The following is a 25,804-nucleotide window of genomic DNA, read 5'->3' as shown; positions in this document are numbered from 1 at the left end:
GCCTCACCCAATGTTGCTCATTGGTGAACCATTTCTCTTACTGTTGTTTTAGAACACATTCTGTCTGCTTCATGTTTGGTATCTGCCATTGCACTGGCTTTTTCAGCCTACCACTTACTGACTGGTAAATGACCCATGCCTCATTCTAAACAAAACATCCACTTGAATTCCTTCCAAGAAAGTCATTACTCTGATTTCTACCATATCTCTCTTTTTTACCCCCAGTGTGTCTGGTAAGCCTCTAGCATTATTCTTCAAATTTTAACTCCATAAGCTTTACTTACAGATAAATATTTTTGACCCTGTATAACTCCATTGTAAGGTCTTATGAGAGGATGTTTACTGATGATTATGTTCAGCGCCATTCAGAACACTGTAGATTTTGAAGCAATGTGTATCTGTGGGAAGCAAATCCTAGACAATATCTAGCCTGAACTGATAAATGGTAAGAAACATTTGTACCACACAGGTGCCAAACAATGAACGTCTTCAACAAGAGAGAATCTGACAATCACCCTTTGACATTCAATGGCATACCCACTGCTGAATGGGCCGGCAATTAAATATCCAGGATTACACATCCTATCGAAAGGACAGAGAGATGGGCAGAGGAGTTAGTAAGAAATGAAACTAAATCAAAGGCAAGAAATGATATGGAATCAGAAGGTGTAAAATCTGTGTGGGCAAAGTTGAGGAACTGCAAAAGGGAAAAAAATGACTTTGATAGAAGTTGTATACAGGTGTTCTAGTCAGGATTTAGGGAAGAAAATAAATCAGCAGATAGAAAAGGCATAGAAGAAAGACACTATTGCAATTATCACAAGATACCTCAAAATGCAGGTCAACTGGAAAATCAGATTGGTAATGGATCCCAAGGAATGGAATTTGTGGAATGTCTACAAGACTTTTTTTTAACAGCTTGTGAGAGAGCTCACTAGGGAGCAGGCAATTCTGGATTTGGTGATTTGTAATGAGGCAGTCTTGGTTAAGAAGCTTAAGGTGAAGGAACCTCTAATGGGCAGTGACCATAATATGATAGAATTCAAACTGTAGTTTGAGAGGGAGAAGCTGGAATCAGATGTAACAGTATTACAACTGAGTAAAAGTAACTACAAAGATATGAGGTAGGAGCTGGCCAGAGTTGGTCGAAAGGGGAGCCTAGCAGGGAAGATAGTGGAGCAGCAATGGCAGGAGTTTCTGGGGCTAATTTGGGAGGTACAGCAGAAACTCATCCCAAGGAAGAAGAAATGTACTGAGGGGAGGATGAGACAACCATGGCTAATAAAGGAAGTCAGGGACAGCAGACAAGCAAAACAAAAACATACATTGTGATGAAGGTTGGTGAAAGCCTTTAAAAACTAGCAGAGGGCACTTAACAAAGATATAAACGATGAAAAAAATTAAATGAGGGTAAACTAGCTAATAACATAAATGAGGTTTGCAAGAGATTTTGTTTTGCATCTCTAAAAGTTAAGAGACAAGCAAGAGTGAATATTGGACCACTGGAAATTTGGGTTGGAGAAGTAGTACTGGGGAGAAATGGGAAGAAAATAAATGATGGAGGAACAGATCAGGTACTTTGCATCTGTTTTCACATTGGAAGACACCAGCAGCATACCAGAACATCAAGAGAGTTGGGGGCAGACATTTGCAGATATGTAGTGGGATGTAACCCATCTGGTCCAGGCCTCATTCCCAAAAGGTCTGATTCCCTCTTAGACCTTGATTATTGACAAGAAAAAGACAATATACATTTACATAGAATAGTTTTTATTGCCTCGACCTATCATGCATACACAAAGACAAGTCTGTGCATAAAATGACCATGCCATCAGCAAATGGTTACTCTTTATGTAGTTTGTAGATGTTCTGTTTAATCACATTCATGTCTTCCTCAACATTCACTCCTTGATCCTCATTAACTTCCACCATCCATGACTGAAAAAAACCCTCTTCTTTATAACTAGCTATTTGTCTGAGTCCAAATTCTCCACTACAACATCTTTCTCGCTGTTAAATTGCTCAACAAATTCCTGCTTTCAAAAAGCATTCCAAGATAAAAAGACAGAATTTATTTTTGGAAGGGGAAATGAGGAAACTGGTGAAGTCCACATTGATGTGCTGGGGTTGAAGGCTTCCCAGGCAGAGGATGAGGCGTTCTTCCTCCAGGCATCAGTTAGTGAGGGAGTGGCAGTGGAGGAGGCCCAGCACCTGCATGTCTTCCGCAGAGTAGGAAGGGGAGTGAGAAATTGTTGGTGGTCCTTACCCTCAACAATTTCTCTTTCAAATCCTCCCACCTCCTCCAGATGAAAGGGGTGGCCATGGGCACCCGCATGAGCCCCAGCCATGAACTGTCTCTTTGTTGGCTATGTAGAACAGTCATCTTTTGTAGTTACACTGGCACCACTCCCCACCTTTTCCTCCGCTACATTGATGACTGCATCGGCGCCACCTCGTGCTCCCGCGAGGAGGTTGAGCAGATCACCAATTTCACCAACACATTCCACCCCGACTTTAAATTCACATGGACCATCTCAGACATCTCCTTCCCTTTCCTGAATCTCTCCATCTCCATCAACGACAACCAACTCAACACCGACATTTTTTACAAACCCACCGACTCCCACAGCTACCTGGATTACACCTTCTCCCACCCTACCTCCTGTAAAAATGCTCTTCCGCATTCCCAATTCCTCTGCCTCCACCATATATCTGCTCCCAGGAGGACCAGTTCCACCAGAGAACTCACCAGATGGCCTCCTTCTTTAATGACTGTAACTTCCCCTCCCACGTGGTTGAAGATACCCACCCCCACGCATCTCGTCTATGTCCCGCATCTCACCCCCACCCCTCCAACCGCAACAAGAACCCCCCTGGTCCTCACCTTCCACCTCACCAACTTCCGCATAAACCATATCATCCGCTGACATTTCCACCACCTAAAATAGACCCCATCTACAGGGTTTATTTTGCTCCCCACCCCTATCCACTTTCCGCAAAGATAGTTCTCTCCGTGACTACCTGGTCCACCACCCCCAACAACCACACTTAACTCCTGGCACCTCCCCCTGCCACTGCAGGAATTGCAAAACCTGCGCCCACACCTCCCCCCTCACCACCATCCAATACCCCAAAGGAGCCTTCCACATCCATCAAGATTTCACCTGCACTTCCACAAATGTCACTTATTGCATCCATTGGTCCCAATGTGGTATCCTTTACATGTGGAGACTGGACAACTTCTCGCAGAGTGCTTCAGGGAACATCTCCGTGACACCCGCACCAATCAACCCCACTGCCCCATGGCTGAACATTTCAACTCCCCCCCCCCCACTCTGCCAAGGACATGCAGGTCCTGGGCCTCCTCCACCGCCACTCCCTCACCACCCAACACCTGGAGGAAGAACGCCCCATCTTCCACCTCGGAACACTTCAACCCCAGGGCCTCATTTCCCCTCCCACGACATTACCCCAGTTCCAACTTTCCAGATCAGCACCATCCTCATGACCTGTCAATCTTCCTTTCCACCCTCCTCTCTGATCTATCACTTTTACCCCTTCCTCCATCCACCTATTGCACTCCCAACTACCTTCTCCCCAGCTACACCCTCTCCCATTTATCTTCCACCCCCGAGGCTTGCAGCCTCATTCCTGATGAAGGGCTCCTGCCCGAAATGTCGATTTTCCTGCTCCTCAGATGCTGCCTGACCTGCTGTGCATTTCCAGCACCACTCTAATCTTGACTCTAATCTCCAGCATCTGCACTCCTCACTTTCGCCTAGAATTTATTTTGGGTTGATCCACGTATTTAGCAGGTACTGCGACTTTTAGGCATTGGTTAGTCAAATTGTGACAATTATGCTGGTCTGTGCGCTTTTGGAGTATGAACAAAGTAGTTTAAGTTGAGGTGATGATATTTTTGGATCTAGAATAAAAGCAGAGCTCTACTGAAAATTTAAAATTAAAGAATGATCATATTAACTCTATTTCTCTCTCCACAGATGCTGCCATAATAGCTGAGTTTGTCCATCTTTCATTTAATTTCCTTCCTTTTCAGAACTAGATTTTTCTGCAGGATGATATCTTCACCACCAGCACTTGTCTCAATGCGATGATCATGCAACTGCAAGTCTCTGTGGTCAAGCTTGTCAATTTATGCCATTAACATGCAGATTACAGATCACCTTTACGACACTCTGACTTCCTATTGCGTAGTTGTCTCCTCAGCAACGATAAGCTGCCATCATTGTGGAGCTCCAGGGCACCACTAAAAACATTCCATTGCCCCCAGAAATTAGATTAGATACTTACAGTGTGGAAACAGGCCCTTCAGCCCAACAAGTCCACACCAACCCGCTGAAGCGCAACCCACCCATACTTTTACCCCTTTACCTAACACTATGGGCAATTTAGCATGGCCAATTCACCTGACCTGCATATCTTTGTGACTGTGGGAGGAAACCAGAGCACCTGGAGGAAACCCACGCAGACACAGGGAGAATGTGCAAACTCCACACAGTCACCTGAGTCAGGAATTGAACCCGGGTCTCTAGTGCTGTGAGGCAGCAGTGCTAACCACTGTGCCACCGTGCCGCCTGAAATAGCTGCACCTCAATTAGTTTCCCACTGCTGATTGGCACACTGCTTTAGAAACTTCCTCCCAACAAATTTAGAAGAAGAGTAAATGTGACATTTATTTCTACCTCATTAAAAAAAAATCCTTGTGAGACCCCCACTTCCATTTATCTGCACATCCTATTCTGAGCACCTGGTAAAATTTGACCCATTATCAAGAGCATGGATTCCACAAGACAGTCAAACTCTTATCTTTTAGCATGATATTGCAAAGTGAACCAGAAGAACTAATTCCATAAAGGAAATGATTCTGAGCATAGAATGATATTTTACATGCAATGTCTCCAGCTTGTCTTTTATGGATGATGAAAACTGTTCTAATGCTTGCAATAGAACTCTATGACCAGAGGAGGGGGTAAAGTGACACAAATGTCTCAGTCTTTGATGAAGATGACTGCAGGTCTCCCTGAGGCTTTCACATCTGGGATTGGAGTCCAGGATTTGAATCCATGCAACCAAATCTCTCATGATACACCACCTACAAGAGCAACAACAATTAACTATTATATTGTGCTTTTAAAGTATTAAAACATCTCAAGCTGCTTCATGGAACTTGAATGAGAAACATATTCATGCAAATCTACAGAAGCAGCTCAAAAGTGCAAGCGAGCAGACGTTTAAAGCAACATCTGAAAACAGAGAGTGAGAGGTTGAGAGGTGGAGGGGGTGGGGGAGGTCTGTGCACTTAATGCCTAGATGGCGAAAGCCACAATCACCATTAGAGAAATAAAAAAATTAATGGAGACCTAAAAGAACAAAGAAGAAAAGACACATTTATACAGCATTTTACACATGCATTGAATATGTCAAAGTACTTTACTGCCAATGAAGTACTTTTTTCAGTGTATTCACTGGCGTAATGCAAAAAACATTGTGCTTGTGCATGTTTGGCTGCTGCTGGTCCTGGGTGTGCTGGTGATTCTCTATGCCTCTGTTGCACCCTAAACACAGTGGCATTAACCCCTGTTTTTGGCCAGATCCATTGCTCATGGTTGCAATAAACCAGGGAACATTGAAGGAAGACAGCTCTTTAGTATTAGAGTCATAGAGATATAGAACATGGAAACAGACCTAAAGGTCCATCTTGTCCATGCCAACCAGATACCCTTAATACATCTAATCTCACTTGCCAGCACTTGGCCCATATCTCTCTAATCCCTTCCAATTCATATACCCATTCAGATGCCTTTTAAATGTTGCAATTATACCTGCCCCCACCACTTCCTCTGGATCATTCCATACACGCACCACCCTTTGACTGAAAAATTTGCCTCTTAGGTCCCTTTAAATCTTTCCCATCTCACCTTAAACCTATGCTTTCTAGTTTGGACTTGCCCACTCCGGGGAAAAGACCTTGTCTATTTACCCTGTCCATGCCTCTCATGATTTTATAAACCTCTTTAAAGTCAACTCATCGTGAGCAGTCGGCAGTCAGATCAAACACAACTTACTATTTGGTATTGTGCTCAAAGTAGTGGGGGGCATGGTAAATTATGACGAGTGGCTATGGGATGCCTGCATATGGAGTTTGACATAGGGCTCTTATTCCAATGTATGCAGCACAAATCATGTTACACAAATACAATTGGAGATTGTTAAGTGCAGTAGAATTACCTTGTGCACTCACCCCCACCACTCTCAAATTGAAGAAAGGCACCATTGCATATAAAGCATGCTGTTAAAGTATTACAGTTCAAGGTGAGAGTAAAGCCTGTGAGACCTTGGATTGTCTTTGTGAATTGTGGCCAAGGTGGCAATTTAAAGGTCATCTATAATTACTTCTGATTCACAGAGATGACTATGTCAATTTTGTAATCTCAGCAATATGGTTACGTTTTTAAATTTCAAAAATAAACTTTGATCATAAAATCATTTATAAGTACATAGAGTAGTTTCCCTGTATCCATGAGAGATATACTCCATGACCTACCAAAGAAGCCTGAAACTGCAGAAGGGAGTGAAGCCATTCATTTAAGTGGGAACTGAGCCTTCCTGGCAGCCTCCTGGTTCCAGCATGTTCCCTATAATACGTTCAGGCCATGGGAAATCGTGGAAAACGATTCACTGGATATGGTCACCCTGTACAAAGGTTCTAAATCATGTCCATACAGTCTTTGCAGAAAAAAAGAACAAAACATGGGAATTTTAGCATTTCTCAGAGCTACTCTGCAGTTGCAAAACAGGCATTGTCGACTTATACAGGGAACTATTTGTGTCCATTTGAGGCACTGACATGGTCTGACAACTGAATGGATCCTTGTTACACTTAGGTAGAAAGAACTTATATAATGGTCTCTCCACATTGTACCTTTGCCCCAAGCTTTAGTGTGTCCCTCAGCACTTACTCCTCAACCTTGGAATGTGGCAGTCTGCAACACTCAGGCGAGGTCAGTTCTTTATATTTGAAGGCCAAGAAGTTTTGGGCAGACTAAAAAGGTGTTTTTCACCAAGTTTTGGTCATCCAAGCACAATTGATGCTTGTCTGTTTCTGTGTCCCGTGGAACAGCCCATACAGCATAGAGACCTGTATCACAGAGCTAATTGGGATGAACCTCAACAAAAGCCCCTGCATTTATCTCTAGATCTTCTTTCCAAATGGTCAAGATTGTTTCTGGCCAGCATATATATTTGACAGAGTTGATCACTGCATGTGGTTCATGTCCAGATTTCTGTAATCATAGTTGACTTTAATCAGTACTAAGTAAATGTCTAATTAAAGCAATTGTTTGTTGAACAGATTCATATAACCCACAAATAGAGCCTGCTCCCTCAGAAAGTAAACAAAAATACACTCCACCCATTCCAGGTGTGGTGGCAGCCAATTTCTATTGTGCATTTGCAAATCAAATGAGGTTGTAAATCAAAATGAGTAGCACTTCATAGATTGATTCAAGGGTGAGTTTATTAACCTAGGTTAACCACCCTCACCCAAATCTTAACTTTTCTTGCACTCCCTGTTTTTCCATTGCGTTTGAGCTTCCACACTCTCCCACCCAACTTTTATTTTTAACTTGTCATCTCCCACTGAGCCCTAGACTATAGTTTAGTTATTACCAATCATCAGGATGCTTTGACCAGCCCCACCCCACTGAAGCCACAGAGCTGGTCACCATTGATGACCATACCTTTTCCCTCCAACACTCTAATCATCTTTCACCCTCATGTGTTGAGTTGCCTCTCTTCACAATTATTGTCTCCTCTGCATCCCAGCATGCTGCCTCCAAGACCCATAACAGGCTTCCTCAACCTGACCTTCACAGCAGTGGCCCCTTTCACTTTCATGAACAGTCCCCAAGGATGACAGTGGCCCATCTCCTGACTGACTTGGAATGACAGCCTCTACTGCTGACTTACATTCACTCTAAGCTATGTGGGCATGCAACCATTTGGAGGTTCTGCTCAGGCTGAAGCAAGGAAGGGAGGTAGGGTGAAGGAACCTTGGATGACAAAAGATGTGGAACATCTAATCAAGAGGAAGAAGGAAGTTTACTTAAGGTTGAGGAAGAAAGGGTCAGACAGGGCTCTAGATGGTTACAAGGTAGCCAGCAAGGAACTGAAGAATGGACTTAGGAGAGCTACAAGAGGGCTACAAGAAAGCCTTGGGTGGGTAAGATTAAGGAAAATCCCAAGGTGTTCTACACTTAAGTGAGGAATAAGGGATGGCCAGAGGGCCATCAGGGATAGCAGAGGAAAGTTGTGCCTGGATTTGGAGGAGGTAGGGGAGATCCTTAATGAATACTTTGCTTCAGTATTCACTACTGAGAGGGACCTTGCTATTTGTGAGATCAATGTGAAACAGGCTGATATGCTTGAACAGGTTGTTGTTAAGAAGGAGGATGTGTTGAAAATTTTGATAAACATGAGAATAGAAAAGTCCCTTGGGCCAGATGGGATATACCCAAGATTACTACAGGAAGCAAGGGAAGAGATTACTGCTCCTTTGACAATGATCTTTGCACCTCACTTGAGTAGTACCAGATGATAGGAGGCTGGCAAATGTTATTCCCTTATTCAAGAAAGGGAATAGGGATAACCTTGGGAATTACAGACCAGTCAGTCCTATATCAGTGGTGGGAAAATTATTGGAGAGGATTCTGAGAGACTGGATTTATGATTATTTGGAAAATCATAGATTAGTTAGAGGTAGTCAGCATGGCTGTGTGAGGGGAAGGTCATGCCTCACAAGCCTTATTGAATTATTTGAAGTTGTGACAAAACATATTGATGAAGGTAGAGTGTGGATGTGGTGTACATGGATTTTAGCAAGGTATTTGATAAGGTTCCCCATGGTTGGCTTATTCAGAAAGTAAGGAGGCATGGGATACAGGGAAATTTGGCTGTCTGGATAAAGATTTGACTGGCCCGTAGAAGACAGAGGGTGGTAGCAAATGGAAAGTATTCAGCCTGGAGCTCAGTGATCAGTGGTGTTCTGCAGGGATCTGTTCAGGGATCTCTGCTCTTTGTGATTTTTATAGATGACCTAGATGAGGAAGTGGAAGGGTGAGTTAGTAAATTTGCTGATGACATGAATGTTGGTGGAGTTGTGGATAGTGTGAAGGGTTGTTGTAGGTTGCAACAGAACATTGACAAGATGCAGAGCTGGTCGGCGAATTGCAGATGGAGTTCAACCTGGAAAAGTGTGAGGCGATTAATTTTGGAAGGTCAAATTTGAATGCAGATTACAGGGTTAGGCAGGATTCTTAGCAGTGTGGAGGAACAGAGGGATCTTGGTGTCCAGTTCCACAGATGCCTTAAAGTTGCCACCCAAAGTTGATAGGGTTGTTCAGAAGGCATATGGTATGTTGGCTTTCACTAGCGGGGGATTGCATTTAGGAGCTGCAAGGTTCTGCTGCAGCTCTATAAAGTGCTGGTTCGACCACACTTGGAATATTGTATTCAGTTGTGATCGCCTCATTAGAGGAAGAAGGTGGATGCTTTAGAGAGGGTGCAGAGGAGATTTACAAGGATGCTGCCTGGACTGGAGGGCATGTCTTATGAAGAAAGGTTGAGGGAACTCAGGTTTTTCTCATTGGAGGAAAGAAGACTGAGAGGTGATTTGATAGAGCTGTACAAGATGATGAGAGGCATATATAGAGTGGATAGCCAGAGACTTTATCCCAGGATGGAAATGGCTATCAAGAGGGGGCATAATTTTAAGATGATTGGAGGAAGATTTTGGGGAGATGTTACAGATAGGTTCATTACACAGACACTGGTGCATGCATGGAATGCACTGTCAGCAGTGGGAGTAGAGTCAGATACATTAAGGACATTTAAGCGACTCTTGGATAGGCACATGGATGATAGTTAAATGAAGGGTATGTAGGTTAGTTTGATCTTAGTGTAGGATAAAAGCTTGGCATAACAATGAGGGCTGAAGAGCTTGTAATGTGCTATGTTCTATGTTCTAAGTTCTATGCTGATTGGCATACTACTGCCATTCCAAGCATAGACTTCCAGCTTTGGAAGCCGCTGACATAAACAGTCCTTGGAGGTTCATGCAGCAGAAAAATAATGAGAGGGAATTTTGTTGCTGACTGAACAGACTCCTGACTGAAAACTGTGAAGGTCCCCAAATGAGTTACCATTTGGACTACTGGACTACTTCCATCAGAACTGACTGTGGCCTACTCACAGAACTGTAGTGACATGGACGCCCTAACCCTGAAATGCACCAAGTGGCTGCCTGACCGTGTCCAAGTCTCTGGACAGAAATCAGATGCTGTTCTTGACTAACAGCAGCAATGTCCTTTGATTGGCCATAGTCCCCCTTGACTGAAGACAATTAGACTTGGCCATTTCATTGAGGGACATTCAGTGAGCTTGCTGCATAAGCTGCTGGCGGATGTTGTAGGTATGGCATTAACATAGCATAGTGCCATAAAACAATATGCCTCACCTTTCGACTGATTACTTCCCACAGCCATGACAAGCTGCCTGGCTTTGTGGTTGTGCTCAAAGACAAGGCAATGCCTTAAGTATTTTGTGAGAACAAATGCACAAAAAGCAAGACAAAGCGAAGATGCTGTTTGCGTCCAAGTAGATGCACAAAATGAGTCAGTGCTAGGGAAAAAGCTTATAGCCCTGAGATGCACCCTGTCTGAGATGAGTGTCTGTCCCTGGTGCAAAGCAGTTTGCTAGCAGCACTGCAATGTCAAATGTCAGTGAACTGTGGTATTGAAATAGTGAATTGTATTCCAAGTAAGAGGGAAATATGTCATGATACGTATGTCTGATACCAACATCTGCAGATTGGAGGTGGGGGGGGGTGTTGCAGATGGTCACTGTGCATGGTGCATGCATGTCCTGAGATGAGAGGAGTGTCAGCCAAGATACAGACCCAGAAGAGCAAGTGCTTGTGGGGCTCCGGGGGACCCAGTCTAACTTTCACATTGGGAAGTGTTGCAGTCTAGTTTCACGCCACTGGCTGGAAGAACTACAACTTCATGTAAATGAGGTAAAATGAGATAATCATAATGCATGCAAAAAAGCCTTTTTGCCACCACTGGTGAGATTCACATCTTGCTTTGAAATTGGACCTTATTTCGTGACATTGAGAATCCCATTTTCTTGATCGAGCCATTGACCATGTTATTCCGGAGTTGGGGATATTCTGCCAGTTAACTGTACTTCTCTCTATATAAATACTGCCAGAGCTGCTGAGTTTCTCCAGCACTTTCTGCTTTAATTTTGGGTATTATTTTCTGATTTAAATGAAGATGTTTAAAATGGCTATGATATTGAAAATAACACCCCTGCTCCTCAGGTATGAGACCTTTTTCCACATACCCAATGCCCCAGCTTAAAATGTTTAAAATGTGGTGCTTCCTACAATGCAGTACCTTCCGGATACTGTACCAAGTATCAGCCTTGATTTGTGTACATAAAGGTGGGGGGAGAAGTGGACACTGGAACCTTTTGGCTCCGAGGTCGGATTGCTAAGGACTGAGGAACAGTTAGAGAAGGAAAGAGACTTAGGATTGTTGGAGTGGTTTCAAGGCTGGAGGAGATGATAGAGAGGAGACAAGGATATAATGATGAGGGTTGAGTGGACTGTGAATCGCTGACTCCAAGACTGAGGGACGGAAGCAGCAATGTTGGAGTGTCAGTGAGGCAGGGGAGACTTATAACATCAGCTCGGGATTGTCGAGGGTAGAAAACAAAACCAAAACAGCTTGTTCCATTGATGTTTGTAATTTCAGGCCGGTCTTACCACTGTCGGTTTAGATTTCATTTCTCGGTTGGGTTTTTGAGACTACCGGCAATAAAGCGAGCACGCAGCGTGTGCCTGTGTGAATGGCTGTGGGGAAGTACAGCCCCGGCGCTGTGGGTGACATGCGCTGAATCCTGTGATCTGGCCGTGTTCTTGTGAGCGGCGAAAAGGAAGCCGGAGTTTCTCGGACAACGTGGGAGAGCGGAGCCCGGGGGGAATGCGACTCCAGCATCACAGCTAGCTGAGTCCGCTTCTGCCCGGGGGCTCGGATCCCCCCCCGCCAGCCATGCCCTCGGCAATGCTCCCGCCCCAAAACATCTTGGGGCTGTGAACCGGGAGGAGATTTCCCCCACTGCGGGCGTTTGACACCGAGATCGAACTCAGCTTGGAACAGAGGAGACAGGAGAGAGCCTGGTCCCAGTGACTGAAGCTGCCGGCTCCTTGCCACTTGCCGTCTGGGGTAGGTTTGAGAAGCCGGCTTTCGATTTGCGACCCAAACTTTCTGTGTTTATCCCGTCACCTCCGATCTTAGAATTGGGGTGATCGATGTATCGCATCGTTAAAAGTGTTTACAACCTTTTATTCTTTTACACCACAGTTACGGTAAAGTCTAATGATGATCAGGAATAATAGTTCTAGTGCCTTGCTCACGGTTAGAGCTCAGAAACGGTTGCCGAAACTCACTGGAGTCAGGTCTCAGTTTAAAGTTAAGAAGGCACTATAAATGTAAATTTACTTGTGTGTAAATTGCATGATCAAATTGACATCCGTAATGCCTCCAGTACAGTCTGTGTTCTGCTGGGTCAGTGCACCACCGCCAAGGCTATGGATTGATTGGGAACAAAAAAAAGACTGCGAATTCATTCTATCCAGATTAATAGAGAGCATTTTACTTGATCGGAGATATTTCAAAGTGCCTTTTTCCAAAATACGAAGGAAAATAGCCTCGGGGATTTGCATAGGCAGAGAGCGTCAACGGTGCGAGGTTGCTAGTTGTTAATGCATAAGTAACATCTGCTTCATTTTTCACTATAGTGGCCTTTACTAACATGCACCAAATGTAGATCTATACCTGGTTAGACATTAGACAGTTACCACCTTTTGCTCAGGTCTATAGTGACAAATTGCACTTCAAATCTGTGACTGGGTATTGGGAAATCAGGATCTTCATTATCCAGGCTGATCCCTTGAAGAAACAATCATTCTTCTTTTGTTATCTTTAGATTAGATTACTTACAGTGTGGCCCTTCAGCCCAACTAGTCCACACGGACCCGCCGAAGCGCAACCTACCCAGACCCATTCCCCTACATTTATCCCTAACACTACGGGCAATGTAGCATGGCCAATTCACCTGACCTGCACATTTTTGGACTGTGGGAGAAAAACGGAGCACCTGGAGGAAACCCACGTAGACACGGGGAGAATGTGTAAACTCCACACAGTTAGTCGCCTGAGGTGGGAATTGAACCCGAGTCTCTGGCGCTGTGAGGCAGCAGTGCTAACCACTGTGCCACCATTCCTCCCACAGATTTAATTATTCAACCTATTCCACATTCCATAGATTTAAGATCACCTAAAACTTAGCTTCTCATCTCTTAATTCTCATTAAGTCCCACTTAACGATTGCAGACATGTATTGACTCCAATTTGAGCAAAACCTTGACTTTAAAATCCTCAACCTTGATTTCAAGTCTATCACCCCTCTAACTTTACAATCTCCTGTTCTACAATGCTGTAACCTCTGGTGCCTCCAACTCACTTATCCTGATTCACAGTTTGAATCTTCACCAAGAGTGGCCACACTGCAGCTTCTGAGGATCTGCGTTTTGGAATTCCTTCTCCCAATCTCTCTGCTTCTCAGCTTCTCATTGAGTCATAGAGACGTACAGCATAGGAACAGACTTTTCAGTCCAACTTGTCCAAGCCAACCAGATATCCCAACCTAATCTAGTCCCACCAGCCAGCATCCAGCTCATATCCTTCCAAACCCTTCTTATTCATACACCCATCCAAATGCCTCTAAAATGTTGCAATTATACAAGCCTCCACCACTTCCTCTGGCAGCGCAATTCATACACATTCCACCCTCTGTATGAAAAAGTTGCCCCTTAGATCTCTTTTATATCTTTCCCCTCTCACCTTAAACCTATGCCCTCTAGTTCTGGATTTCCCCACCCCAGGGAAAAGACTTTGTCTATTTATCCTATCCATGACCCTGATGATTTTATAAACCTCTATAAAGTCAGCCCTCAGCCTCTGATGCTCCAAGGAAAGCAGCCCTAGGTTATTCAATCTCTCCCTATAGCTCAAATCCCCCAACTCTGACAACATTCTTGTAAATCTTTTCTGAACCCTTTCAAGTTTTTGTTTTCTATTTTAAGATGCTTTGTTAAAACTTACATCTGTAACCAAGCTCTCTGAATATATTATAATGTGACTGGTGCCAACTTTTGTCTGGTAATTTTCCTTTTACACAACGTTGGATGTTCCACGACGTTAAAGCTATTAGATAAATGCAAGTTGTTAGTGACAGTTCAATGTCAAGGCAACGCAGAAGCACGGACATAACTATTATACAACTACTGTTATGATCCCAACTACTGTTATTATTGGACAAGTCAGATCCTAGAATGAAATCTGTCTTTATTGGTTTAAATGAGGTTGTCTTTCACTAAAATATGAACATGCAAAACTGCTGATTTGGGTTTAACAATAAAACATAAGTTTATCATGCAAAAGAAATGTAGATAAAATACAATGAACCAAAATATTCACATATAATGAAGTTGAAAGATTTCAAAAGAAAGTAAAAATTCCTATTAATCCAAAAAACATGCCTTTGTAGTACTCATACCAGAGGGAATTCATTTCTATTTCACATATATATAAGTCTTATTTTAATGCGACTACAATAACTTAAGAAAATCTGATTGCCTCTTCTTGGAAACCTCATGTAACTGAGCATAGACTTTCTCAGCTTCAGAAAACCCCTTTCGGTTTTTTGATCAAATATTTCTGATCTGGAACATACAAATTAAACTACTGTCACTGATGTAACCTCTTTCTTATCAGTCCTAAAACTATGCCCTCATTCTCAGGAGCAGCTGGTTTACACGTTCAGCTTCAGCCAAGACATCTGGAACACTACCCCAAACTGAAAAAATAACACTTAGTCTCTCAGTGTTGGTGCTTCCCTAAGCAAACCCAAAAATCCAAAACCTTCTAGTGGAAAACATGATACAGTACAGTGCTTACTTTAATTGCTGGTTACTTTTTCCAGTGTAAACAAATCCTCATTATTTTTCAGGAGGTCACTGCTAAAACTGTGTTTTAAAAGAAATCACCATAGTTACAGAAATAATGGTGTTAATCATTAAACCCCATAAAATACATGAATATTCCATGTGCCATTAATTCTAAATTCAAAAATCCAAAAATTAATGATATCAAAATATATATGAATCTCAAACCCTACATCATACTACAAAGGAACATCAGTAAAACTGCACTTTTATCAGTTTACAGATTCCAACACCCAATTGTGAAACTGATGGTTTTAAACTAATGAAATGTACCCAGAAAATAATTAATACTAACTCCAAATTCATGATAGGCATGTGTCAGATGCCAATCTCTTATGCTGCAATGTAAATTATTGTCATAGTAGTGTACTTTGAGTCCACTTTAAAAAGTACTTCTGCTATTCCACTGTATCATTACTATTACCTGTATACTGTTCTAAAATCCCTTGGGAGATATTGCTGTACAGTAGTTCTAATTAGCATGGAACTCAGATACTTTTGCTTCCTGGTTTCTCCACTGTGAACTGCTAATGTTTCAGTGTCGGTTTCATTTTGGTTCTTGTAGTCAGAGTGGAGACCACGATTCTGTAAATCCAGAGAATGATTCAAATGTACAGAAGAGAAGTGAAATCATTATCACTGACAGATGTAGGGCTTAGCAAAATAGTGGTGAGCTTATATTGTGCATAGCAGCATTATTTCTAGGTACTGTGGAATCCATCCTGATCAAATTGTCGGGTGGATGTCAGAGCACCAACGGAAATGTAAAATTCAACCTATGACTTAGTTGGAAGTTGCAGCAATTGGCCCGTAGTTTTGGGTCAACAGACCTTTCCTGCTGTTGTGTGCTAACAGCATGAAAACAACACTGTTGTTTGATATGGGCAGACTTGAGTGCTGAGCACACTCACGGCCAGCGAAATTGGGTGGTGTGGAATTTAGCAGTAATAAAGTAAGGTAAAGTCACCATCGTCTTACCATACCGTCGGCTTCTCTCTCTTTAGACAGATAAAACTGGTGGTGGCTTACTCTGAGAACCACTATGTCTCAGGTGAGGGGAGAGGTTGAGAAGGTGAATCCTTCTTGGAAACCTGGCCTGGTGCAGGAATTGGAGCCACCCTGCTGCCAGTGCTGACGTCAGCGAGGAAATCATTTTACAGCTTGAAGCCTGTATAATACAACTTTGAGGAATCATTTGGCAGCTGGGACAATCACCTTCCAGTGTGTTAATATAAATTGAGGAGACAATGGCCTAGTGGTGTTATCACCAAAATGGTAAACTGGAGACCCAGATAATATTCTGGGAGCCTGAATTGAAATCCCAGCATGACAGAAAGTGGAATTTGTATTTAGCTCCACTGAAAGTCTAATTATGACCACAAAACAATTGTGAATTGTTATACAATCCTGTGAGACTCACTGGTATCCTCAAGTGTAAAAAAACCTGTCCCTTACCTTGGTTTGATCAGGTGTGATTTCAGAATCTCAGAACTGTGGTTGACTCTACTCTCCTAGCATGCCCCTGAGGTCCCTTTTAAATGTTTCCCTCTCACCTTAAACCTATGCCCTCTAGTTCTGGACTCCCTCACCCCAAGGAAAAGACCTTGTCTATTTACCCTATCCATGCCCCTCATGGTTTTATAAACCTCTTTAAGGTCACCCCTCAGCATCCAATGCTACAGGGAAAACAGCCCCAGCCTGTTGAGCGACTCCCTGTGGTTCAAATCCTCCAACCCTGGCAACATACTTGTAATTCTTTTCTAAACCCTTTCAAGTTTCACAACATTCTTCCTATATGAGGGAGACCAGAATTACACACAATATTCCAAAAATAACCTAACCAATGTCCTGTACTGCCTTTGGCTTGTTTTTTCTGGAGTATAAAGGAAGGAGAGTTGATCTCGTTGAAGCATATGAAATTTTTGCAGAACTCTACAGGTTACATTGGAAAAAGCATTCTCCCTTCCCCCAACATGAAGGTCGCATTGAGTTCTGATTCTGGAAGTCGCTGCTGTCACAGATGTTGGAGCTAATGCAAAGGAAAGGAAGTTTAGAAGGAATGCTGCTGTGGAGACTCAGTCAGTGTATTCAAGGTAGAGATCATTTTTGGGATATGGAGATAATGCAGAAAAATGGCATTGAGATGGAAGATCATTCATGGTCTAGTTGAATGTTGGGGCAGACCCAACAGGCCTGAATGGCCCACTCCTGCTCCTGTTTCCTATGTTACTATGTTACAATGCTGCTGCCAAAGCAACCTAGTGATGATAGTGTGATATGGTATCACATAATAATAAGCCTAACTAGGCCAGTACTGTCAACCCACACATATTATTTTCTTATTGTTTTATTATTCCTGATACAACAATCAATTGTGCTGTTCAGGTATTTTAGGAATTGCATTGCCAGTGAGTTCAACATGCAGCGAATCATTTACGTTCTCCAAAAAAAGTAATGTCTACACAGGCATGTTCTTAAATGTTGGAGGTTGTAAACAGGTTACTTTTTTTTTAAAAAAAGTCACTGCTATAATCTGCACATATGGATTTATGATCACCAAATATTACTTGATGTATATAAGCAAAGTGCTGTGTGAAATATTGACATTACTGTGAATGAAGTGAAACTGTAGGTGGAACTGAAATTACTTTTTAATAGATTCCTATTGCAGTCATCACTCATTTAGCCTTGCTAATATAGAATTTGACAGGCAGACTGGGGTATTGAGAATTGAAGGAAAATTGAGTAATAAGTACATTACATTATGGGTACAATAGGAAACCTAGCACCTTCTATGTGTGTGAATGTGCAATGGAAACTCTAAATTCTGGGATAATGAGTGGAAACAATCTTCATTTTTCTGAATTACTTCATGTAAATCTATTGAAAAATGGACATCATCAATACAAAGTATTTCCATTTTTTAAAGTTTCAGGGTAAAGATGTTAGTGAATGGGCCTCTTAATATTCTCGACTGTGACATTACCTAACTCCATTACAAAGACAACACTGTTCTGCGCAACAGCACTCTCATTCAGCAATACCAAACAAAAGAGATGTGAGAGCGGGGAGGGCAGGGGGGAAACTGTTGCAGATGAGCTCACTGATGATATTCAGGAACAGTTCCAAGACAAGAAGATTGAACTGTTAAAGGTTCGTGATTAAATAAAAGTTTACAGTTGTGTTAAATGTTTTAGCAAGTTTTCTGCTGAGTTTAAAGCAGAAAGTGAATTTCAGACTGGGCAAGAGAGCCTGTATTAATTAACTTTTATACTCCCACAGCATCATTACGCCTTCTTGCTTATTCACTTTAATCTTTAATACGTGTTCATGAAATTTTCCTCATGGAGTTTTAATGTCAGAAATCTTGTGCTGAAGGTAACAAACATACCAGCCATTGTTAGTGTGTTTTCAGTAATACCATGGGAAAATGATGGTACATATTACTGATTACATTAGCTGTCGCCATGGTTGTGATTAAATAGGCCAAACTCACATGTTTTCTTTTAAGTAGTGAATTAGGTGGCCAACTGAGTGGTGATTTCTTCTTTGATGGGTCAGTGAGTGAACAGCTTGGATGAGGGATATTGCTGAACCATGGAAACCAGAAACCAGCTTAGAACTCTGATCTGTCCTGAGTTCGCTGTCGTAGAGTCATCATAACTGGACATAGAATCTCAGGCTACAGAGTGCAGCAAAAAAATGAATCACACTGTTTCCCTTCCCGCTAAAAAGAGTGTTGGGGAGTGAATTGTGCCTCTTCAAGTGAGGAAAACATTAATTTTACAAGGTCAAAAATCCTGTCAAAACTGCCAATAAGAAATGCACTCAAAGATTTGATTGAAATGATAGAAAGTGCATTCCCCCCCAACCCATACCAACCTCGTTGTAAAACTGAGCGTGAGTCACAACCTTTAACAGTCACAGGAGAAAATCAGAAGTAGGCATTACAATATTGATATTGCAGGTGGAATACTCTAGTTCAGTTGGGATGTGATAATTTTTCCAGAAATGCACCATTGTATAGTGAATGTAGAGCATTGTGGAATTTGTTAATTATGCTAATTTTTCAGATTTCAAGGAGTGATATGAGCTATTTCTAAATGTTGAAGAGCTGGTGTGAATGCTGCTGAAATGATTCCTATTTCCGCAATTATCTGAAAATACCTGGCACAGATTTTGCGGCAGTCAGAGGAAGTACGGGGTGGCTGCTGTTGAAAGTTGTGTGTAAGTGTGCTGTAAATGATGTGACTATTAAAGGGATTAATCACAACAGGGTGAAAGTTTAAGAAAGAATCAAAATGTATCTCATCAATTAGAAACTTCTGTCAAGAGGAAAAGAACAAAGGATTAATGGACAAGCATGAGGTGAAAGGAAAGCAAGATTAGTTGGTTTCAGCAATGACTATGGGCTCATAATATGAAATTTTTTATTAAGATTTTTCTTTAATATGAAAAACAGAAAAAAAAAGTGGTGTCCTGCAGGGTTCAGTATTGTGGCCATAGCTGTTCACTTTATATATTAATGATCTGGATGAAGGGACTGGGGGCATTCTAGTGAAGTTTGCTGATTAAACGGAGTTAGGTGGACAGACAGGTAGTACTGAGGAGGTCAGGTGGCTGCAGGAAGATTTAGACTGTTTAGGAGAGTGGTCCAGGAAATGGCTGATCAATTTCAACGTGAGCAAATTCAAGGTCTTGCACTTTGAAAAAAAGAATACAGGCATGACCTATTTTCTAAACCGTGAGAAAATTCACAAAGCCAAAGTACAAAGGGATCTGGGAGTGCTAGTCCAGGATTCCCTAAAGGTTAACATGATTAAGAATGCAAATGTAATGTTGTCATTTATCTCAAGCGGGATGGAATATAAAAGCAGTGATGTGCTTCTGAGACTTTATAAAGCTCTAACTAGGCCCCATTTAGAATTCTGTGTCCAATTTTGGACCCCACACCTCAGGAAGGACATACTGGCACTGGAGTGTGTCCAGCGGAGATTCACACGGATGATCTCTGGAATGGTAGGCCTAACATATGATGAACGGCTGAGGATCCTGGGATTGTATTCATTAGAGTTTAGAAGGTTGAGGAGAGATCTAATAGAAACTTACACGGAAATGCATGGCTTAGAAAGGCTCGATGCTGGGAATTTGTTTCCGTCAGGCGGGGATACTAGGACCCATGGGCATAGTCTTAGAATTAGAGGGGGTCAATTTAGAACAGAAATGAGGAGATATTTCTTCAGCCAGAGAGCAGTGAGCCTGTGGAATTCAATGCCACGGAGCGCAGTGGAGGCTGGGACGTTAAATGTCTTCAAGGCAGAGAATAATAAATTCTTGATCTTGCAAGAAATTAAGGGCAACAGGGAGAGTGCAGGTAAGTGGAGTTGAAATGCCCATCAGCCTGGATTAAATGACGGAGTGGATTCGATGGGCCGAATGGCTTTACTTATGTTCCTATGTCTTATAATGGAGCAGCTCAGAAACTGACCTGTTTTCTAGCTGTTAAAGCGAAGCTGGTGTTGTATAATGGAACTTATGAATAGGATTGTTCAATATCCCATTCCATAGCATTATTATGTTCAACCTATGTTGCAACTTTCATTGAAGGAGATGGATGCAGGCCTGAGTAATAGCTGACTGGTACAGCCACTTGTCATTGCATCTTTCTCTGGCTTTTCAGCAACAGAATCCTTTAAAGAAACTCTCTAAAGTTCATAACTTTGCTCACTCTTTTCATATACTCTTCCAATATCTCAGACTTTGCTTCCATTTGTTTATAGCAAGTCCATGCTGGGATGTGACACATTAACTGTGCTAAAAGATTGTAAGATCATATGACGGAGGAACAGAAATAGGCCACTTGGCTCATCACGTCTGCTCTACCATTCATTGGGATTAAGGCTGAACTGATAATCCTCAACTCCACTTTCTCACCTTTTCCCCATAACCCTTGAATCCTTTCATGATTAAAAATCTCAGCCTTGAATATACTTGATGATTCAGTCCCGACAGCCTTCTGCAGTAAAACTTCCACAGATTCACTATCCTCTGAGAGTGAAAGAAACCCTCCTCATCTTTGTCTTATCTGGGTAATCCCTTACTCTGAGATTATGTCCTTTGGTCTTAGTCTCTATCAAAAAGGGAAACAACCTCTCTGTATTTTCCATACAAGACCCTTTAATATTCTTATATGTTTCAATAATGTCACCTTTCTTCGTTTGAAATGCCAACAAATACAGCCCAAACCTATTCAATCTCTTCTGGAAAGAAAATTCCTCCAAAACTGGGATCAATCTAAGGAACAATGATTGGTCTGTCTCCAATCCAATGTATCTTTCCTCAGGTACAGGGATCAAAATTGTTTACAGTATTCTAGGTGTGGTCTAACTAGTGCCTTGTATAGTTTGGCAAAACCTCCCTTTATTTCATACACTATTCCCTTTGAAATAAAGGCCAACCTTCGATTTGCCTTCCCGATTACCTGCTGAAGTTATATGCTGACTTATTGGGATTTGTGCACAAGCAACACCAAACCCCTGCGTTATAACATTGTGTTTTTTTTCCATTTAAGTAATATTTAGCTTCCCGGTTCTTTTTGCTAAACTGCATAACTTCATATTTTCCTACATTATATTCATATGCTAAGATTTTGTCCACACACTGAACCTATCTGTATCCCTCTGTAGACTCTTAGGGTCATCCTTACCCCTTGCCTTCCCACCTATTTTATGTCATCCACAAACCTGCCCAAAGGATATTCATTTTCCTCATCCAAGTCATTGATATATATTGTATAAATGCAATTCATTACTGATATGCATGCCACTTAGCAAGAACCCTGTACACTATAAACGAGTCATAACTACATCACATTTGTATCATTACCATATGTTTTGCAAGGTCTAATCAACCTGAGGTAGGAGTTACCCAATGCTACCTATTGTGCTATTTTCTCAAATGATCACTGCTGGTACCTTGTGGTTATTACCACTCACAGTATGTGGTACTGTTGGAGGTACTTCACTGCTACCGATATTCTTTTTTGTTTCTTTTGCCTTAGCCTACCCAGTGACTAGAGAACACACCACCTTAGAGCTTCTATAGAAGAGGAACTATTCTTAAATAGTGAGAAAGTTTATTGCATGATAGCAATAACTGCAACTACATTTGTTCAGACCTAATTACAAGGACCTACGTCTGCAACATCTGAAAGCAAGAGTCAATCTGCTCCCTACCCACAGACTGCATGAAAATGGTTGATGATTATGTAACATAAACATGAACCACTTCAGAACCATTACCTTTTACAATAACCATTTGTCTACGAAAAATGCACATCATGTACAAAATCTCTCTGCCTGTTTTACAATTACCTCCTATTATTTGTCAAGACTAGTCAATAAACTAATGGTGATCACAACAGGCCTCCATGCATTTTGAGTTTTATGGAAAAATATTTTGTAAAGAAATCACTTTATCAAGGTTGGTCAAGCAGTTGGAACTCAATCTCACATGAAACGGCAGAACCTTGCTGTATAAATAATTGCATGTCAATAGCAAATGATGCTTTTGGTGTGCAAATCAGCCAGCAAATTCAAGGATTAAGGTATCTATAAATTGTGAATTTCCAGAATTTGCCAATAAATATAACATTGCTTGTTTTTTGCTTAATACATGCAGATCTTGCTCCTCGCCTTCCAGTGATCTTTTTAGAAATTTTCTGAATTTTCACATTAATTGCCCATCAATCATACAACATGAAATTAAACATGACGTTTAAAAACTGCAAGCACTCCTTTATTACTTTAAAAATTGTTAATGCAATGCCAATCAATCTTTTCATCACAATCTCCTTCTTGCATGTTGGCCAAAATCCATATTTTTAAAATTTAAGAACCTTTATTTTCTTCTTTGTTTCTTGATCTTTTTCTGTGTTTTCTTAATTCAATCTTTCTTCAGGCCCATGCATCTTATTTAACTTCAATTCAACTTACTCTCAGTTGTTCCTTAATTTCTTCCTCAGTCATTGAATCACTTTGGTTGGAAGACATGGTATTGGTTGCACTATTTACTGAGATTGCAGATTCTGTGTTGTCCCTCACCACAGTGTTAGCAGTTCACATTTCAAAGAAGTTGTAATGTGAAAGCATGCATTTTGAACAAAGCTAGAATAAAAGTATAACAACACACACTGCTAGTTGCTCTACTCCAGCAAGATCTGGTCCAGTTCAGAATTTGAACACAATATACTGGGAGCAATTTCATAAACTAGCTGAAGTAAGATGTTTCCAGCTTTTATTAACTACATAGATACGAATGAAACATGTCATATTATCCTTGGAAAGTGAACCGTGTGAAAGTGGATAACTCAGTGGCCATAAGTTAAAAAAAATTAGAAATTGAGGGGGAATCACCGACATGGAATAGCGCTTTTTTTCTACGCTATAATTCAAATTGAACTACTTTCCTCTGAGAAACAGTTATATGGCAGTCTTTCAGCTTCATGTACTTAGGGAGTGATATTGTACTCTCAAAAGATTAACTGAAATACTATGCTAAGAGTGAATGCTATATATACATTGTTTACACCTTTAACTAGAACCTGGAAGAAGCAACTATTTTTCAAGAGTAGCTCAAACTACTTGGGGGCAAATTAATAGAGTTTGTGTTGCTAGCAGGAACATTAGCATGTTATTTAATCATTGCGCTGATTACAGCTCTGAAGGTATTTCACAGATTCTGTTTCAAAGAAATAGCAGTGTTTGGCAAGTCTCAAAATATAAAATTGCCGTAATTGGAATAAGCCCAGGTTGGCCCACTTTCAAAGGCTAATAGCAAAAAAGCTCTGTTGATGGCGAGTAAAGAGGAGATCCCTTATTCTTATTCTATGATCCCTAGTTCGGGATTCTCCCAAAACATGAAACACCATTTCCGCTTACACCCTGTGAGAACGCTCAGATTTTATATGTTTCAGTCAAGTATGTTACTGTTCTAAACTCCAGCAGAGTTCCCATGAGTCAGCATGACACTTTTAGGTCAGGTAAACCTTCCCTGAGCTGCTTAAGCTCATTTGCATCCCTCCTTAAATAAGGAGATCAATACAGTACACAGGACTCCAGATGCCTTACATAACTGAAGCATAACCTCCTTACTTTTAAATTCAGTTCCCCTTACAGTAGACAATAACATTGCATTAGCTTTCCTAATTACCAGCTGTACCCTCATATTATCATGATTTATGCACAAAAACACCCAGATCCTCTCAGAATCTACAAGCTCTCACCATCTATAGGGAGAAGCTGAATAAACTCAAATTATTTTCCCTGGACCTTCAGAGGCTGAGGGGTGACTTTATAGAGATTTATAACATCTTGAGGGGCATGGATAGGGTAAATAGACAAGGTCTATTCCCGAGGGTAGGAGAGTCCAAAACTAAGAGGGCATAGATTTATGGTGAGAGAGAAATATTAAAAAGGGACCTAAGGGGCAACATTTTCACGCAGTGTGTGATGTGTGTATGGTGTGAGCTGTCAGAGGAAATAGTGGAGGCAGGTGCAATTACAACATCTAAAACGCATCTGGATGGGTATATGGATAGGCAGGGTTTAGAAGAATATGAGCCAAATGCTGGCAAATGGGACTAGATTTATTATGGGTGTTAGCATGGATGAGTTGGACTGAAGGGTCTGTTCCCGTGCTGTATATCTTTATGACTGTATGATTTGTAACTTTTCCTGCCATAATAGACAATTTCACATTTTCTCACATTTGCCTGACCTTTGTTCACTCACTTAACCTATCCACATTCCTTTGTAGTCTCCTTATGTTGTCTTCACAATTTACTTACCTAATTATCTTTGTATCATTAGGAAACTAAGCAACCATACCTTTGATCCCTTCATGCAGGTCATTTATATAAATGGTAAATTTTGAGACCCCAACAGCCTTCCATACTGCACACCACTTATTATTATCGTGAGAACTAGAAAAATTATGGCTACTCTCTGTTTCTGTTAGCTGGCCAGGTTTCTATTAATGTCAATAGGTAGCCCACAAAACATGAGCTTTTATTTTATGCAATAACCTTTAAGGTGGCACCTTACTAAATGTTTGCTGCCGATCCAAATAAAGTATATCCACAGGTTTCTCTTTAGCACAGCGTATGTTACTTACTCAAAGAAGTAATTTCCTTTCACGAAACCATATTGACATTGCCTGCTTAATTTAAACTTTTCTAAGTGTCCTATTATAACATCTTTTACAGCTTCTAACATTATGACTGTGACAGTTGTTAAGTTAACTGGCCTGTAGTTTTCTGCTTTCTGTCTTCTTCCCTTTTTCAGTAAAGGGTTCCCCTCACTATTTTTCAATCCAATGGAACCTTTCCTAAATCTAGAGAATTTTGGAAAAGTTACAAACAATCCATCAATTGTTTCACTCATCGTACCTTTCAATACCCTAGGATGAAGTCCATCATGTCCAGGGGACTAATCAGCTCTCAGCTCCAACACTTTATTTACTTTCACCTCCCTGATGATTGTAATTCTAAAATATTCCCTTAAATGTCCACTACTGCATTTATAATAACATTTTCATTAAACAAATTTGCCATTTCCCTTCAGCTAGCTCTGCTATATTGTCTTCACAATTGCT

General features: G+C 41.4%; 1 protein-coding gene across 1 annotated transcript in view; it reads left to right on the top strand.

Moving 5' to 3' along the window:
* Nucleotides 1–11,969: 11,969 nt before the first annotated feature.
* LOC132825815 (dual specificity testis-specific protein kinase 2-like) overlaps nt 11,970–25,804 on the top strand; it is a 99,066-nt gene continuing 85,231 nt past the window's right edge. Inside the window, exon 1 of the mRNA XM_060841322.1 lies at nt 11,970–12,308. The gene's annotated coding sequence lies outside the window, so the exon portion shown is untranslated. The remainder of the gene's footprint in view (nt 12,309–25,804) is intronic.

This window comes from Hemiscyllium ocellatum, chromosome 21 (assembly GCF_020745735.1).
Source record: "Hemiscyllium ocellatum isolate sHemOce1 chromosome 21, sHemOce1.pat.X.cur, whole genome shotgun sequence".
Lineage (NCBI taxonomy): Eukaryota > Metazoa > Chordata > Chondrichthyes > Orectolobiformes > Hemiscylliidae > Hemiscyllium > Hemiscyllium ocellatum.
This window is presented reverse-complemented; position numbering and strand designations above follow the sequence as displayed.